The following is a 16,480-nucleotide window of genomic DNA, read 5'->3' as shown; positions in this document are numbered from 1 at the left end:
GTACCACACCAATGCAAGATGTTAATAACAGGGGAAGCAGTGTGGGTGGAGGAGAGGGAGTATATGGGATTTTTTTTTTTTTAATCTCAAGAATGAAAATTTCTGGGTATTCTGCGTTTGTCCCTCCAGATACATTCTCATCATTTTCCACCCTATTATATGCCCCAGAAAGTTAATCTTTTTGAACTGTGAAAAAGGGCTCCTCTGCCCACTGGCTTCTTGCTGGCTACAGCCAGTGGGATTCACTGACTGGGAATGGGAGTGTAGGAGGAATATGAGGTCAGGGTAATTACTTCCTGCAGGTTGGCAGTGGTTGTGTTCTCCGCCATCCCCCAAGACCACAGTTATTGTTTAGTGGCACTCTACTACAGTTACAGCCTTACCTACAACTATCACTTTCCCAGGTTCCAGGAGCACCTCTCTCCCCTTGCCCAATCAGGCCTAGTAATTGCTCTCCACTGTTGCTAGGCCTGGGATGTCACACCATCTGTTTAGTGGCTACATCCCCCTCTTAGAGCCCAAGGTTCCTGAGTTGGGAGGTCCCAGGAAACCCTCTCAATCCTCGGCAGGTCTGGGTTTCAGAGAGCCTCGGGGAATGTGCCACAAAGTTATCTGGGAGCTCATTGCATCTCTGTTCAGCTCATAAGCAGAAGAATAATTACACCTTTCTTCCTTCAAAAAATACCCCTAATAAAATTTTTAGTCTTGTAGGGAAAATCCTTTCTAAGCATGACAAAACTCAAAATCCCTAAGGAAAAAGATTAATACATTTAGCTACATAAAAAGTTTAAGAATTTGTTTAGCAAAAAATAAATAAATAAATAAATAAATCAAGCACTCAACATCTGGCAAAGCCAAGGCCTGAGTGATTCAGCTTGTAAAGCTATAACAAGTCACTTTTAGATTCAGAAAGTTTATTACTTACATAGACAGCAAAAGGAAGAGTAGTTGAAGGTATAGACTTCCTGGGCCCTCATCCCACACATCCAAAGGGATGACACTGAAACAAAAGGGGTCAGTGACTACAATGCAAGTTGTGGGATACCTGTTATTGAGGAGTCAATTCTAGAATGCAGCTAAGTAGTTTTACAGTCTGCAGCTGTCCCCAGGGAAGGGATGAGGAGGTGAGCAGAATGCCTCATATGTGATTAGAACCTGAAGGGCAATGAGAAACTGTCCCAGGGTAGACAGGGAGGGGAATGGAAGCTGTCTCCTGGCACTCTTCACAAGCCTCCCATCCTCTCTTGCTTTGGGACAATCACAAGGTGATCTGCCTTGTGGTAAGATTCAGAAGAGTTTCAGTTCAAGCCTTGGCCGGTGTGGCCTGTGCAAATACATACAAGGTCACCTGGGTGCCACAGCTGAGCCATTCCCCTACAAAATTCAAAAGACAACAAATTGGTAAAATACTTGAAAAACTACAACATAGAAAAAGCCTTTTTTATTTAGTATTTATTTTTATCAAGCTTATATATGCTCATAGTTTAGAGAGTCAAACTCATAAACTCGGTAATGAAAACCAACAGGCCCCTGAAACTCTCCCCCATTTCCTACTCCCTAGAAGTAACTTCTTTAAATTCTTTTAATCAGTGATTTGTTATTCACCTCTGTCTCTGTAAACAAATATTGTTAATTCTTGATTTTCTAGCTTTAGGCACTTTATCTCTCTTTTACATACTCCCCCTACACTTACCACTTCACACACACACACACACATACACATACATTTCCCACTCCTCCATCTTCCCAATTGTGATGGCTAATTTTATGTGTGAACCTGGCTAGGCCATGGTACCCAGATATTTGGTCAAACATCAGTCTAGATGTTTCTGGGAAGGTATTTTTTAGATGAGATTAACATTTAAATCAGTAGACTCCAAGTAAAGCAGATTACCCTCCATAATGTGAGTGGGCCTCAACCAATCCATTGAAGGCCTTAAGAGAAAAAGACTGAGGTCCCCAGAGGAAGGGGGAGTTCTGCCTCCAGACTCCGCTTTCAGATTAGAGTTATAAAATCCGTTCTTCCCTGGCTATCCAACCTGTTGGCCTACCCTGAAGATTTTAGATTTACCAACCTCCACAATAACATGAGTCCATTCCTTAAACTAAATCTCTATATACATACGTGTGTATCTTCTATTTGTTCTGTTCTTCTGGGGAACCCTAATACATCAATATACTTATATCTTAATTTTGATGAGATCAATGATTATTATTTTTAATATATAAACTATTAACAGAGAAGCCACATAATTTAATGTGATCACTTTTTGAATATAATCTTCCCTTGGCAGTAACAATTATGTTACTTTTCCATTTGCTTAGTTTTCCATATATTTATTACTGAATTATAACCAATTTCTGTAAATCTCCCCTCAAGAGCTTCCTCATCCTTTTTTTACAGCTAGCTGAACTATATTTCATTGTATGGTTGTACTGTCATTTATTTAGTCACCCCCAAAACTGATGGACATTTAGAGAGTTTACAATCTTTTGCTTAATAAAAAGTGCTCCGTGAATAACTTTGCATACACTTAATTTCACATAAGTATAGGAATATTGTAGGATAAACTTCTAAATGTGGATTGCTGAAGTTTAAAAAAAGTTTAAATTTTTGATAGATATTGTTCAAAACACCCTGTAGAACTTAAACCAATTTACCCTCTCTTTAACAATATTTATTAACTCTCCAACATATTAAACTTAAAAAAATTTACCATATTATAGTTGAAAATATTATCTCAACTTAGTTTTAAATTGCACTACTTTCATTAATAGCAATGTTGAGTGTTAAGTATCTTTTCATATGGGCAACAGTCTTTTATATTTTCTATTCTTTATATGTTTGCTACTTTTTATGGGTTATTGGTTTACTTCTTATTGGCTAATAGTTCTGTAAATATTAGGGAAATTAGCCTTTTGTACATGATGTATGTTCGAAGAATGTAGATGTCTAGCATGGTATGGTAAATTTGGTGCCTCCACAGGAAGGGAAGAGAACCAGAAGAGAAGTTTGTTATACTCGCAGGTCCCAGAGGGGGTCACTGCGGGCATGCGCAGGGCCACACATGAGTCCAACTGGCAGTGTGTTCAGTTGAACAGGTGGGGAGCAGTGAGAGCCAGGACCTGTGGGCCAAAGCCTTCACTGGGGTCCTGAGTGGGGTCTAAGGAAAGCAAACCAAGTTGGGGAAAGAGAGGAAGGAAAGAGGAGGAGGAAGCGGGGGTGGGGGGGAGAGGGGCGGGGGTCGGGGAGAAGAGGATGGAGGAGGGGAAAGTTAGAGTCTAGGGGTTGGGTTGCTTATCAGGGGGTTTCAGCTGTTTTTGAGTGTGCATGCACAATTAGGGCTGTGAGAAGGATGTTGATACACCAAAGCGTTAACTCAAAATGGATGATTTTTAACGCAATGTGAGTTGCAAATACTTCCCCAAATTGTCATTTGTCTTTGGACTTTGCTTATGCAGATTCCATTTGGTTTATATAATCAAACTCATCAATATTTTCTCTCAGGACTTCTGAGTTTGTGTCATAGTTAGAACAGGCTTTTCCACACACACACCCCCCCCAAGATAATAAAATAATTGTTTCATGTTTCTACAAGAACTTTTATGTTCCTTTTCATTATTATTTAAATCTTTGATCAATTTGGAATTTACCCTTATGTAAAGGGTATGATATTCATTGACCATTATTTTTTTCCCAGACAGCTACCTAGTTATTAAAACATTGGTCATTAGAATTATTGATTTGAGTCCCTCTTTCTAATGTATTACATTTCTTTATGTATTTTGGTCCATTTCTGGACTCTGTGCTGTACCATTGATTGTTGTTTACCCATACACGATATTTTACTGCTTTAATCATTATAATTTATGGCATTTTAATATTTCATAGGGTTAATCCTTCCTTATCGTTCTTTTAAAAAAAGAATTTCCTGAGTATTACTGCTTATTTTTCCATTTAAACTTTAGAATTATATTGTCCAGTTTGAATAAAAAAGAAAAATATTTTTGATATTTTAATGAAAACTATGTTAAATTCTTTGACATGTATACAGTGATGTGTATAAAATTGATGACTGATTTTTTTAAAAAACTATATTAAATTCAGACACCAAGTTAAAGAGAGGTGTTATCTTTATGACATTGAGTTTCCTACCCAAGAACATGGTACATCTTAGTTGACAGGAAAGGAAGTTGCCCTAATGCAGTGGTTCCTGAACTTGAGCATTTATCCACATCACCTGCAGAGCTTAAGTCTCAGATTGTTGGGTCCACCTCCAGAGTTTCTGAATCTGTAGGTCTGAGGTAGGGCTTGAGAATTTGCGTTTCTCAAAAGTTTCCAGGTGATGCTGGTGATGTTTGTCCCGGCACAACACCTTGAGGATAATTGGCTAGTGTCTTGATGATTTTGGAGATGGTTGGCGGGATATATAAAGGAGACTAAAGCACATTTACAAACAAAACAACAACAACAAAAAAGTAGGACTGGTAAATGACCCTTAGGGAGATGTGGGAAAGACCTGTATGAGGAGTTAAAAGCGAGTGTCCGCGTTGTGGTTGAGAAGCCTGATGACTGGGGACAAACTCGGCTTCCACTCACTTTGAAAACCCACTTTACTCACACCACTCATCCCAACACTGAATAAGAGATTTAGCAGGAGCAAATATCAGGCAAACAACTTCAGGCCTTCGGGGTAGAACAAAGTTCTCCGGTCGATCAATAGCTAACTCGAAACGCTTGGGCGCAGCACTCCAGAGAGTCTGCCTACATCCATCTGATGAGACTGCGCTGCAATCTCTCCACTTGCCAGCTCCGGGCCGTCGTCCTTGCTCCTCCCTCCTCTTCCTATCGTACTTCCCCCTTTCTTTGCTCTTCCGCGTCCCTCTTCCTCATCTCCTTTTCCAGCGCCCTCTCCGCTTTTTCGTTTCGAGATCTTCCTAAACTAGTTGTATTTTACAGCCCTTTGAGGCTGATGAACGCTTCAAAACCTAAAAAGCAAAGGCACGCTCCTTAGCACCTAATGGAGAACATTTTAACTACTAAGAAGGCCCTTCAACACCTCATCCAAAATTTCCCACTGACGAGAAGAGAACGAAAGTGGTTCCATTTGGTCATGTCCTAAGATGTCTTCTCAGTGGAGCAGAGTCGAGGCAGCACGAAGGGGGAGCCCCGCGGGTCCCGGACTCGGCCCTCGGAGGAGCCTGGGTTCGGGCAGCTGTGGATCTGTGACCCCTGGTCTCAACCTGAGATGCTGGGATCGGTAGCCCGGATTCCTCTTCTGTGCTAAATTTGGGGCGAGTAGAGGCGATTTCTGGAACAATTTACCGAAGTTTAAAACAACAGTGACCATAATGGCTATTTAGAAGCTGCTGGTTCAGTTGGTAGCTAACAAGAGAAGATTCAATAGAACAGAGATAGGCGAGGAAAAGGAACACCGCCCAACGTGGGGCTCGAACCCACGACCCTGAGATTAAGAGTCTCATGCTCTACCGACTGAGCTAGCCGGGCGCTGCTTCGCAAAACTTCTTACAGAAATATAATTTCTTTCGAGGGACAGCTTGCACGGTCAAAGATACACACAGCTTAGTTTGAAAGAGTTCTCGGGCTCTAGGATTTTAAACGCAGTAGTAGCTTCTTGTCACCGAGAAACTCCAGGCTCCGAGAGTGATGGGACTGCACGGGGCTAGACGGGCTTGCAGAGGACGCGGGAATCACGAGTCCTGAAACCTCGACGTTTCTTCAAATTCCTTTAGACAGGTTTTGAGAACTTTTGGACAGCAAATTCTTTTGGAGAACCCGGTTTCTGGGACCCGGAATCCAGAAGAGGAGGCGAAAAAGCGCGAGGGAATAGGGATGAGAGGCTCAAACTGCCGCGAGAAGTAGGAGGGGCGCGGGGACTTGTGCTCCCGGGACCTTGGTGCTGCAGCCTCGTTCTTCCTTCTTCTCGGTCCGAAACCCTTTCCCTCGCTAAACCGTGACCACCAGGGGATGGGGTGGGGATGAGGCTGAAGGACGCGTCAGTCGGAATTTAGGTCCAATTGACTATTCATTTGGAGCACGATTTTGTTTTTAAATGCTAAAATTTTGTGGGACCTGAAGGTCCCACTGAGATTTAAAGTCGGATGGGATTTAGAGCCTCAGGCGTGGGCGCTCGCGGGAGATTTCACTTCACTCTCCAAAACGTTCATTTCTCCAACCTCTGGAAGAGGCGCTGAGTTCCGGAGTCACCAGCGAAGGGCTCTCTCCTCTGCTCAGGTGAAGGTAGGCCTTGCTTGCTGCTCCGAGGCGCTCCACACCGCCCTGAAGCGGCTCTGCCAAGGCTGGTTAGATTCGCTTAGGTGGGCGAGCCGCGGAGTGAGCTGAGTGGAGACAGTTATTTATCTAATTCGTAGACTGCACTTCTGCCATGCAGCCTTGAGCAAAGACAGATTACAAGCTTTTTTTAACCCTTAAAAGGTTCCAAAATGGGGGGCCACCAAGGTGAATTACAAAGATATGCCGTGGCTCGGATTCGAACCGAGGTTGCTGCGGCCACAACGCAGAGTACTAACCACTATACGATCACGGCGCGCCACCTTCGAGGTGGCGCCCTAAGGGTGGATTTAATGTCTTTTGAAACAGAATTGTCTAAGTGGTGCTGCAGCTTTCTTTGCTCAGTTCGCGTGATTCGCTTAGGTTAAAATCCCAAACGTTTCCACCCACAACCTCGAAGCCCTGACACCCGTATCTGGGTCTCAGAATCCCGCCATGCCCGCGCCATCATCACCCCCTCCGCTGGACGGCGGCGCGCCCAGTCCTGACGAGGTCTGAGAGCGTCGCCTGCAGCTCGGGGAGGGCGTCCCCAGTCGCCCTCCTCAAGCCATTTCTCTCTTTCCCCTCCAAATAATCAAGCCGCACCCCCAGGCAACCCGAGGATTTTCCTATTTACATCTCCACCTTGTACCCTGGAGTTGAGGTTTCTGTCGCCCGAATGTTGGAACCGGCAGAGAAGCGAAGCTTGTGAGCTGCTAAACGGCGTGAGGTTCCCCTTTATTATTTTTCTTGCTTCCCTCACTGCTCCTTGGCGCGCTCTCTCAGGAACTTCGGAGTCTTGGGCTGACTTCCTTATTCTGACTCTTTAGTAAATCTAAGTCGCCTCCGAGTATTCAGAAAAACATATACGATCAGCCTCCATTTCTGACATTCCCTAAAGACCTCCAAAAGGAGAATTATCGTAAACTGGTGCGAAGCAAGAGGCCAAACGCAGCAGATGGGCTTGCCTTGGTAGCTGCAAAAAGTCTGGAGGTTCGCTCACGGTAGAGTCTCCCAGAAGGCTCAGAGTTTGAGGACGGACGTCCGGGTGGTCAAAGGCTCTTCTTTCTCCCCCTATTTGCTCTACTCGAGCTTCCAGAGAAAAGAATGAACCGGTAGTGCGTTGGCCGGGAATCGAACCCGGGTCAACTGCTTGGAAGGCAGCTATGCTCACCACTATACCACCAACGCCCACGGAGCAACACCCCGGTTTGTATCCTTATGAATAACTCGTCATGGTTTGCTCCGACCAATGTCTTTCATATTTAGGGATTCGTGTTAACAGAAATATTCAACACAAAGCCAAAGGTCGAAGAGGAAAAGAAGATCTCTAGGATTTTTTTTTTTTCTAGGATTTTACCTATGACTATATTGATAATTTTGTGGTCGTTTTTTTAGTCGTTTCAGAGGTTTAGGGAAGGAAAATCAATTCTAGTTTATTGTCTTTTGAAGGGAGCCTCTGAAATCAAGCGGACGAGTTAAGGCCTTAATGCGAGTGTTATCTCTGTACACATATCGTTACGCATTTGAGAGTACTTCCTCAGCACAAATGCATAAAGGTAAAGTTGCCATTGAAAAGATACCCACATTTTAAAGCTTTGAATACATATTGCCAAATTGCTGTGTGGAGCGATATCACCAATTTTCACTTTTCAATGAGTATTACCAAATTACCTCAGGCAACTAGATAACTTCATTCTTTTTATCTTTACGAAAGTGCAACATAAAAATTTGGAGTCTCATTTTAACTTGCATTTATTGTATTACTATTGAGGTTGATCATTTTTCATAAACTTACTAATTACTTGTATTAGTTTTGAGACTTACTAAATCATACGCTTCGTCGATTTTTGCTCTTGGGTATTTATATTATATGTATACAACATATTAGTTTGGCATCTGTCTTTTAATTTTATTTATAGGATTTTCAGATGGGCAGTTTTCTGTTTTTATGTAGTCTAACTTATCAGTTTTATCCTTTATGATTTCTGTGTTTGCTTTTACCGTGAAAAAGTCTTCTCCAGCCCAATAAGATAATTATCCACCCATTTTTTTTATTGTTTCAATTCTTACACTTAATTATTTAACCCATCTAATATATGATATGAGGTGGTAATTCCACTTCTATGAATTTATCCTAAAGCAATACCTAAGGATATACAAAGATGTATTCACACAGATGTTCATCAAAGTGTTATTTGTAAAACCAAAATTTTAGGGGGAAAAAACCTAAAAGTCCAGAAATACGATTGATTAAATCCATTTTGATGAAAACCCACTTTTTTTTTTTTTTTATATATTGTACATTGCTGGTGGGAGTATAAATTGGCAGGACCTCTACGGAGGGCATATGGCACTACCCATCCACAAATGCACATGTCTTTTGAACCAGCATTTTAATTCTTGGACATTTATTCTACATACGTACAAAATAACATATGTAGAATATTATTTTTATGGCCGCAAAGGATTAGAATAACCTAAGTGTCATCAATAGGAAGCTGGTTTGATTAATTATGGAATATCAATACAATGGAATACTATGTGTCATAGAAAAGAATGAGGAAGCTCTTCATTTGTAATCTGCAACTATTTTTAAAATACATTAAGTGAAAAAGGCAAAGTGCAGAAAAGTGTGTATAGATTGCTATCATTTGTGCAAGGGAGGGGAACGTACTTAAATATATACGTATGTATGCATGTACTTGTATTTACAAACTATTTATATTTTATATTTACAACATACTTATATTACAATATAATTACGAAACTTACTACTGGCTGCCTTATTAAAAGAAAACTAGACGGCAGTGGTGAAAAGTAGGTTTATCAGTTATGCCTTTTTGGATATTTGAATCCTAAACCATGTAAATATATTACCTTTACAAAAATTAAATAATTAAATTGAAAGAAAATATCATGTTGCTGAAGTGTATTTATTTCTACTGGAAAGTGTTAGAAATATATTAACTTTAAAAATAGCTGGTAAAAACGTAAAATAGATAGCTAGTGGGAAGCAGACTCATAACACAGGGAGATCAGCTCGGTGCTTTGTGACCGCCTAGAGGGGTGGGATAGGGAGGGTGGGAGGGAGGGAGACGCAAGAGAGAAGAGATATGGGGACATATGTATATGTATAACTGATTCACTTCGTTATAAAGCAGAAACTAACACACCATTGTAAGGTAATTATACTCTAATAAAGATGTTAAAAAAAAAAAAACCCTGGTAATTAAATAGTATGTACAGCATTATTCCATTTTCTGTTTCAAAAACTGGATAATAGCTACCGGTGGTTGGTAGAATGGTAAGCGATTTTTTCTTTATGTTTTCCTGCATTTCCTGTATTTCAGCTAAGGTCACCCATGTGGCAACTGAGTAGAAGAAACAAAATTAATCATTAAAAGTGTTCTATAGGAACTGTCATTAAAAGTGTTCTATAGGAACTGTCATTAAAAATATTATATTTTGTAGGAAGAAAATATTCGCTTCTTCCCTGACCGGGAATCGAACCCGGGCCGCGGCGGTGAGAGCGCCGAATCCTAACCACTAGACCACCAGGGAAGGTGGTAAAAGTTTCCGACAGAGAATGTATGAGGCTAATTCAACGTGTGTCTCCACCCTTTTTGTGACGCATATTGTTTCAACCACCTAGATTTTGAGATTCTTGACTACTGGGCCTTCCCCACGTCGAAACTACCTTTTCCTCGTATTTCTTTTTCGGAGTAGAAAACCCTTGCGAGAACTCCCAGAGCTGGTGTCATATCCTGGTGTCATATGTCACCAAGGAGCCTAACAAAGCCCACTTCCTTTTACTCCAGCTCTATTCCCACTGGGCAGCTACCTGTACTCAAAGGCTGATAAAGAGTATCTAACCCTCAGAACAAAATCTTGGGATTGTATCCGGGGTGGGTACAAGGTAATAGATTTTATTTCCCTATGTCACAAAGGAAATCAGCCTTCTTATGTTTTGGTGAACAGTCCATTTTCATCAGCTATTCTGCCACCTGCCGGTAATTTTCGGTAACATGAGAAACTAGGAAGTATCAATAGTATTAGCTCCTGGAGCTAGCCATGTTTCTCAGCATCAAAGCACCAGGAGAAATCTCATCATTCAGAACAGGATTAAGCCTCCTCCTCTTCCTAGCACCACACACCTAAGGATGGATGAGGGGGGAGTGCAGTTCATTTACTTCATTCCATGTTCTATTTTCTTTTTTCCTTTTTGCAAACGTTTACAGATTATGTGCCAGACTAGGTATTGAAGATACAAAAATATACTTAAAAAACTCACAGTCTAGAGGAAAACCAAATAAATAACTGAATAAAAGAGAAAGGATTGGAGAAGATTGAGTAGATGTACTTTTCCTATTCTGCCTGCTAATACAACTAAAAACCCTGGACATTGCTTATAGAACAAACATAAGAGACTCTGAAAGATGGAGAGAAAGAGGTAGACCAGCTAAGGGCCTCAGAACCCAAGGAACCACACAGTGGTGATTTCCCTGGGTTTTCTTTTTGCCTCATATATCCCAGACTTGGTGCCGAAGAAGCCAGCAACCTGGAAATGCCAATGGATGCAGCCAAATAAAACCAAACAAAACCAAAACAGCAATAACAACAAAACCTGCTCTCTCTAGCCAAAGGACCAGGGAAGAAGTGGCCTAGCAAAATAGAAAACTTTTAGATAATAACTGCTCTACTCCAGCCAAATGCCACAGAAAGAATTGTGGCTCACCTCTACCCACACCTAGTAAAGTCTAGGTATATGGGGTACCTAGACTTCCTCTCAGCAGGCCAGTAAAGAAGTGTTCCTTCTCTTCACTGCTGGATTGCTGTCAGAGGAAACATGGTAGAGAATCGTACTTTCACCAACACCTGGTGATAACAAGGTTACTCCTATTCCCCAGTATCAGTGGAGGCCATATGGGGAGCTGGAACTCCTACCCCTGCCCATCAGTAATGAGGAGCCCCTCTCCTCAGGTGTTAATGGAGACTAAGTGGGGAACCTGGATTCCTACACCTACCTGGCTGTAACAAGGTACCTTACCCCCGCTTCCTCTACCTGATTAGTATCAGAAGAAGCCAACTGAACCAGAAGGTTTAAATATAATCCAGAATCCCAAATGTCCAGGCTTTAATAAAAAAGCACTCATCATATCAAGAATGAGAAAGATCTTGAACTGAATGAAAACAGACAATACCTAGATGATCGAGGTGGTAGAATTATCTGACAAAGATTTTAAAACAGTCATCATAAAAATGTTTCAACAAGCAACTCTGAAGATACTTGAAACAAATGAAAAAAATAGAAAGTCCCAGCAAAGAAAAGTTTCAGCAAAGAAATAGAAGAACTGAATGGAAATTTTATAACTAAAAAATACAATAACAACAAAAACCTTCAATGGATGGGCTCAGCAGCAGAGTGGAGGGGACAGAGGAAAGAATCAGTGACTTGAAAGATAAAACAATGGAAATTACTCAATCTGAACAACAGAGAAAATAGAATGAAAAAAAAAGAGCAGAGTCACAGGGACTTGTGGGATTATAACAAAAGATCTAACATTTGTGTCATCAGATTCCCAGAAGGAGAAGAGAAAAAGAACAGGACTGAAAAACGTACTAAAAGAAATAATGAGTAAAACTCCCCAAATTTAGCAGATGATAAACCTACAGATTCTGAAGAAGCTGAACAAACCCCAAAGAAGATAAACCTAAACAAATTCATGCCAAGACACATCATAGTCAAATTGCAGAAAACTAAAAACAAAGAAAAAAATCTTGAAATCCATGAAAAATGACACCTTACATACCATGGATAAACAATTTGAATGACAGCAGATTTCTCATCAGAGATCATGGAGGCCAGAGAAGTGGCACAAATTTTTTCAAGCACTGAAAGAAGACTGTCAACCCAGATTCCTATATCCAGCAAAAATATCCTTTAAGAACGAAGGGGCTACCACTCAACAACAAAAAAGACAAACACCTCAATTAAAAAGTGAGCAAGCGATTTGAATAGAATTTCTCCAAAGAAGATATCTAAATGGTCAGCAAGCACATGGAAAGATGCTCAATGCCGTTAGTCATTAGGGAAATACGAATCAATACCACAATAAGATACCATTTCACACTTTCCAGAATGGCTATAATTTTTAAAAATGGAAAATAACAACTGTTGGTGAGGATGAGGTGAAATTGAAACCCTAATACACTGGTGGCAGGAATGTAAAATGTTGCAGCTGCTGTGGAACACAGTTTGGAGGCTCCTCAATATGTTAAACATAGAATACAGCCCAGTAATTTCACTCTAGGTAGATCCCAAAGAACTAAAAGCAGGTACTCATACAAATACTTGTACATGCATACTCATAGCAGCATGATATTCATAATAGCCCAAAGTTAGAAACAACCCAAATGTCCATGGATGAATGAATAGATAAACAAACTGTGGTATATACATACAATGGCATATTATTTGGACATAAGAAAGAAGTACTGACATGCTACAAGTTGGATGAACCTTGAAAACATTATGCTAAATGAAATAAGCCAGACACAAAAGGTCACATATCATATGATTCTGTTTATATGAAATGTACAGAATGACCAATCCATAGAGACAGAAAGCAGATCAGTCATTGCCAGAGGTTAGGGAGTGACTTCACAGTGGGAACAGGGCTTCCTTCTGGGGTGATGAAAACATTCCGGAACTAGATAGTGGTGATAGTTGCACAACATTTCGAAGGTACTAAATGCCACTGAATTGTACACTTTAAAATGATTAAAATTGTGAACTTTATGTTTTATGTATTTTACCACAATTTAAAACTTAGTAAAGGGGAAATCCTAGCAAGATTTTTTTGTAGATATAGACAAAATTATTCTAAAACTTGTATGGAAAGGCAAAGGAACTAGAACAGCTAAAACACGTTTTGAAAAAGAATTAAGTGGGAGTAATCAGCTTATCCATTTTCAAGATTTATTAAAAGCCTACAATAGTAAAGATGGTATGGTATTGGCAGAAAAATAAATATACAGATCAATGAAACAGAATAGAGAACCCAGCAGTTGACCCATACAAGTATACCAACTCATGTTTTTTTTTACAAAGGTGAAAAAGCAATTCTGTGGAAAAAAAATAGCTTTTACAATATATATTGCTAAAGAAATTGGACATTCATAGGCAAACAAATAAACAAAAAGCAAACAAATAAACAAAACCCTCAACCTAAGTCTCATACCTTATACAAAAACTAACTCCAAAGTGGATCAAGAGCTTAAATGTGAAGTATAAAACACTTAGAAAAAACATAGGAGAAACTCTTCATGGTCTAAGTCTAGACAAAGTTTTGACACCAAAAGCAATCCGTAAAAGGAAAAATCAATAAAGTAGACTTCATCAAAATTAAATGTTTGCTCTGCAAAAGACCCTATTATGAGAATGAAAAGACAAGCTGCTAGCTGGGAGAAAATATGTGTAAACCACAACCCAACAAAGGACTATTGTCTAGAATATATAAGAACTCTCTAACTCAACAGTATAAAAAACAGTCCAGTGAGGAAATGGTCAAAAGTCAAGAAGGAACATTTCCCCAAGAGGATATACAGACAGCAATAAGCACATGAAAAGATGTTCAGCATCATTAGCCATTGGAGAAATACAAATTAAAACCACAATTAGATATCACTACATACCTATCAGAATGGCTAAAATTAAAAATAATGACAACCTCAAAAGCTGGTGAGAATAATGCAGGGAAACTGGATCACTCATACATTGCTCGTGGGAATGTAGAATGGTACAAGCACTCTGGAAAAGCTTATTTTTTAAAAAAACAGTTTATTAAAAAAACCCCCTAAATATGCAATTTTCATATGAACCAGAATTTGTACTCCTGGGCATTTATCCCAGAGAAATAAAAACTAATGTTCACAAAAAAACCTATGCACAAACCAGTGTAAAGCAATTATACTTCAATAAAGATGTTAAAAAAAAAACCTACACACAAATGTTTATAGCAAATTTATTAATGAAAGCCAAAAACTGGAAACAGGCAGATGTCCTTCACCAGGTGAATGGTTAAGGAAACTGTGGTACATCTATAGCATGGAATACTACTCAGCAATAAAAAGGAACAAACTATTGATATACACACAACTTGGATGAATCTCCAGAGAATTATGCTGAGTAAAAAAAGCTAATCCCCAAACGTTACATACTGTAACCTGTTTATATAACATTCTTAAAATAACAACATTTTAGAAATGGAGAATGGATTAGTTGTTGCTAGATGTTAAGGTGGAGATGGAAATTGGAGGGAAGTGAGTGTGGCTGCATGGGGGATCCTTGTGATGGAAATGTCCTGTATCTTGCTAAAGCAAGGATAGTCCATACAGTGAAAAGACTTCTGCTAAACCAGTTTAGGTCATGGTAGTGTGAGACCACCTAGGATTGAGAATATCTAGTAGTAATTCCTCCACCAGAGTGGTACCACCTTCTGGGAGGCCTTTGGAAATATGTAGGGGCATTAAAAATTTACATTGACTGGGGATGCAGATGGCATTTGACAGGGGAGGGGAGACAAGAATGCTAAATGTACTGCACTGGGCAGGACAGTTCCACACACACACAAAATTGTCCCTCCCATAATGTCAATAAGGCCCCACTGAGAAGCACTGAAGGCAGCTTTACACTCAAGGTCCCTAAGACACACCTCAATATGTGTTGAACCCTAATCTCTCTTTTTTCATTACTTTCACTGCCTGCTCTACCTTTTCTCAGTTACTCACATTCACCTTCACATTCGAAAGGATAATCCTTTTTTCAGATGTTAGAAGATCTGCGGCTTCCGTAGAGTCCAGGAGCCTCTGGTGGTTGGCTCCATAAAAAGTAAATGAATAAGGGCTTCCCTGGTGGCGTAGTGGTTGAGAATCTGCCTGCCAATGCAGGGGACACGGGTTCGAGCCCTGGTCTGGGAAGATCCCACATGCCGCAGAGCAACTAGGCCCGTGAGCCACAACTACTGAGCCTGCGCGTCTGGAGCCTGTGCTCCGCAACAAGAGAGGCCGTGATAGTAAGAGGCCCGCGCACCGCAATGAAGAGTGGCCCCCGCTCGCCACAACTAGAGAAGGCCCTCGCACAGAAATGAAGACCCAACACAGCCAAAAAAAATAAACAAACTCATTAAAAAAAAAAAAAAGTAAACGAATAAATAATGTCTTTTTAATAGTGTGCTAGTGCTCAGGACTTTGCACACACCACAAAAGAAACATGAAACATAAAAACACTTTATGGCAACATGACAGAATTTTCTACCCAAATAGTTAATAGAGAGTTCTCCCCTCTATAAGACCTCAAGATAGAAATTAATATAAACCCAAATAAACAAAACAAAATCTATGAGGGCATATACTGTAGGGGATATTCTTCAGCAACTTGGGTATTTTTTAGAACTACTTGATGACCATAATAGAATTGCTTCAAAGAGAATGTAAAATACTCTTGGAGCAGGAAGAGCAGAATCTGTTTGCCTATGATTCTATTATTGCTTTGAGCTACGGATTGACTGACTTACTCAAGGTTGATTTAGCAAGTGTCTACCTTGCTCTTGCTGCTATCCACAGTAAAGGCTCCCTGGCTAGGTGGTGACTAGGAATCTGCGCTATCACAGTAAAGAGGAGTCACGTCTTATCTATTCTAGCCTTCTAGTAAGAGGCATATATATCCCCAAGAAATTGTGGTTGAAATGTCAAGTACTCGTACTTGAGCATTCTTCTGAGGACAGGGCCCGTATCTCTCATTAGATTTTCAAAAGGAGTTTGTGACCCAAAAAGTTAAGAACCATTAATTTATAAACTCTCAATCCCAAGTAATCTCACACGGCCAACCTCCTAATCAGTTCAACAAGAGGAAACTTATCTTTTACTGCGTTGGCAGTCTTAGATTTTAGAAACATTTTATTTTCGGAACTCTCACCTTCATACAGGGAAATGCAAGCACCGCTTTCTTCACCTTTGCAGGAATTGATAAAAACATCAAATGTGTGGGTAAAGGTGGCACAAAGAATACGTCTTTATATAATAGCTCCGAATGAGTAAAATGGCAAAATTCCAAGCTATGAAAAAATGAATGCTTTTTTATTTAATTTAAACTCACACTTCCAAAAATATTTGATTTACTTTTAT

At 40.1% G+C, this 16,480-nt stretch overlaps 3 non-coding genes across 3 annotated transcripts; all 3 read right to left on the bottom strand.

Annotated features, from left to right (window-relative positions):
• Positions 1 to 5,436: 5,436 nt before the first annotated feature.
• TRNAK-CUU (transfer RNA lysine (anticodon CUU)) lies at positions 5,437 to 5,509 on the bottom strand. The gene has a single exon. It is a non-coding gene; the product is annotated as a tRNA-Lys (tRNA).
• Positions 5,510 to 7,411: 1,902 nt separating this feature from the next.
• On the bottom strand, positions 7,412 to 7,483 carry TRNAG-UCC (transfer RNA glycine (anticodon UCC)). The gene has a single exon. It is a non-coding gene; the product is annotated as a tRNA-Gly (tRNA).
• A 2,301-nt stretch (positions 7,484 to 9,784) lies between these two features.
• Positions 9,785 to 9,856, bottom strand: TRNAE-CUC (transfer RNA glutamic acid (anticodon CUC)). The gene has a single exon. It is a non-coding gene; the product is annotated as a tRNA-Glu (tRNA).
• Between the last annotated feature and the right edge of the window lie 6,624 nt (positions 9,857 to 16,480).

This window comes from Balaenoptera acutorostrata, chromosome 1 (assembly GCF_949987535.1).
Source record: "Balaenoptera acutorostrata chromosome 1, mBalAcu1.1, whole genome shotgun sequence".
Lineage (NCBI taxonomy): Eukaryota > Metazoa > Chordata > Mammalia > Artiodactyla > Balaenopteridae > Balaenoptera > Balaenoptera acutorostrata.
The sequence above is the reverse complement of the archived record's forward strand: the minus strand, read 5'-3'. Positions and strand labels throughout refer to the sequence as shown.